Here is a 2,678-nt window from a genome sequence, read left to right as displayed (position 1 = left end):
ATTACACTACTTTCAAGTACATTAACAATATTGTACTAATGAATCCTAGCTATTCAGTCTAAAATATTTTAATTGAAGTAGTTTATCATACTAATTAATATTTAAGATAAAATTTATAAATATTTTTCTTTTAAAAATAAGGGAACTTTAACGAAAAGCTTTTGGTACTGTTTACTTTAACGAAAAACCATATTTTTACACTAAAAAATCAATCATGGTACTATTCACTTTACCCTTTATTTTTTTCCTTATCGTTAAAACTCAAAGTTTTCAAGCTATTTTCATTAGTTTTCCTTAAAAATAAAGTATATTTAGTAATTCACCTTAATTTGTTAAGAAAATTAAATTTATGGCACATCCAATATTATATCTTTTTTGATCATTTCACACATTTACAACTGTTTTACATAAAAGTTTACCAAATACTATAATACTATTTTTTTTTTTCCAAAAGCACTTTCACAACAATGTTTCTCAAACACTCTACTGCTTTATTTCACAGCTGCTTATTCTTAGGGGTGGGCACGGGCTGGGCTAAGCCCAATTTTGGAGGAACCGGACCTTACCCATTTTAAACAGTAACGGGGCAGAATGGGCCGGGTAGAGGGATTTTGAATTTTGGAACCAGACTTAACCCTGCTCATCTAAAACGGGCCGATTCAGGACAGGTCCAAGGGTCCAAACTTTTCTTCTTTTTTTTTTTTTTTTTTTTTTTTTTTTTTGTTGTAATTTATAAGCTGTATTGCACAGCAGCAACACAGACATGAATTCTTATATATTCTTCAGCCCCAGAACATCTACTCCTTGAAAAGGTTGCCTTCCAAAGGCCGATGATCGATAAGATGCTTCGTGAAGGTTTACAGCTGATGCAGGTTTTGGGACATTTGGTGGAAGTAGCTTCTCTTTGAGGTCCTCCATTACGTATGAGCTCTCATTGCTGCAACATTAAAAACAAACGACTTTAATTTTGATACAACACTTGTCTACATCTATATGCATACAATTTCGGGGTCAATGATTGCATAACTTCTTGATTAAAATAAAGGGAAATACATTCCTCACAGCCATTTTTGGTCCAGCAATAAACAGGGGTGTATGAATCATGAAAATCTAAAACTAGTTAAAGTAAAAAATCCAGTTAAAGCCATTCACAGAAGAATGCAATCAGACATTTCCCCCCTTTTCCGCCAATTTTGGCAAGCAACAAAACTTGAAACTAAGGAGAGGGGGAGCAGGAGATTTAACTGAATGTGTATGTTCAGAAAATTGCATTACAAATACTGGAGTTTCATATCAGCCTGAATTACAAACTGCCAAGCTAACAGTGGTGCTATAGCTGCACAAGGGAGTGCTGCAAATAAATGGTAGGAATATTTGGTCACAAACTCCTTCTTCACAAATCTTATTATCAGTAGAGAGTAAATCAACAAATCTTCGAAAACACATGAACAATTTCAAGAAAGAATAGAATTGCTGGCGCTGGCTAGATTAGCAGTTTGTGGCATTGGACAAGCTTTGGCCATATTACAAGAGACATAGCAGTTGACGAAGAATTCAGTCATCTAATTTGAACCCCACATGATTAATCGCTTAACAAATAATAATTAACAGTATGAAGGTCCACTTTTGAGAGCATATAGAGTCTGTACTAAGAAACTCCATTAAGCACTCTATTATAAGAACATGAACTGATAGTTCAAAAGTATAAGGTTTGAATTTCATATCAAAAACCAATCAAATTCCCAACTTACTTCCACTTCCAGTAAGCAAACAATTCATATATACATATAATATAACAAAAAATTGACTGATAACACCTGAGTTTCATATAAAAAAACCATCAACAAATCAATTAAGACTGCTCAGACAAAGTAAGGAGAAGAGAAATTACAACAAAAGGCAACGATACCTGCAGATTAATGAAAACCCAACAATCTATAATTAATACAAAGTTATAAATCTCCTCAAACCATACCTGCAGATTAATGAAAACCCAGATGCCTGGGTTTCCTGAACTTCTTCCAGGAAGCAACGTCGTCAAAGTACAAGACGCCGACGTGGATCTTCCCGAATCCAACCCGGAACTTGTACCACTGGGCGCTCCCGAAACGGACCCTGCCCACACCAATACATTGGAGTTGATGCAATTGGTTTCTGTTCCCAACCAGAGTCGTCCTAGCCTTATCAATCAAATCCTTCAAAACCCAAAACCCAAAAATCAAAATTAAAAATTGAAGTTTCCCAATTTTATCTAAAAAATTAAAAATTTGTCTGTTTGGCTGAAAGAAGTTCGCGACATTGATCTTCCAAAGTCGACAATTCTTCTTGAATCTTCTTTATCCTCGAAACCAGCTTCCTTGGGTTCGCATTATCTGGGTAGATTTCCTGGAACTCCCTCTCGAGCCGGTGCTGGACCACCGTTGGAGGAGGGTTTTGGGGGACGACTGACGGAGAGTGACGGAAAGGAGAAGATGACTGACGGAGAGTAACAGAGGGGAGGGGACGACGCACGCTTGATGGCGAGAGAGAATGAGTTCGAGGTCCAGTCTCCATCGACAGAATTGAGGACTTGAGACGAGAGAGAACCAAGGGTAAAACTTACGGTTCAGATTGAATGGTAGCTTAATCTTCAATCTCGTCCGTTCATTGCAATTACAAACGGGCTGGTCCGGGTACCC

General features: G+C 36.9%; 1 long non-coding RNA gene across 1 annotated transcript; it reads right to left on the bottom strand.

Annotated features, from left to right (window-relative positions):
• Window positions 1-364: 364 nt before the first annotated feature.
• LOC137713679 (uncharacterized) lies at window positions 365-2,678 on the bottom strand. The gene is made up of 2 exons (XR_015955617.1): window positions 1,976-2,678; window positions 365-937 (listed from the first exon to the last, which is right to left on the bottom strand). It is a non-coding gene; the product is annotated as an uncharacterized LOC137713679 (long non-coding RNA).

Source organism: Pyrus communis, chromosome 14 (genome assembly GCF_041283825.1).
Source record: "Pyrus communis isolate YQ-2024b chromosome 14, ASM4128382v1, whole genome shotgun sequence".
Taxonomy (NCBI): Eukaryota; Viridiplantae; Streptophyta; class Magnoliopsida; order Rosales; family Rosaceae; genus Pyrus; species Pyrus communis.
This window is presented reverse-complemented; position numbering and strand designations above follow the sequence as displayed.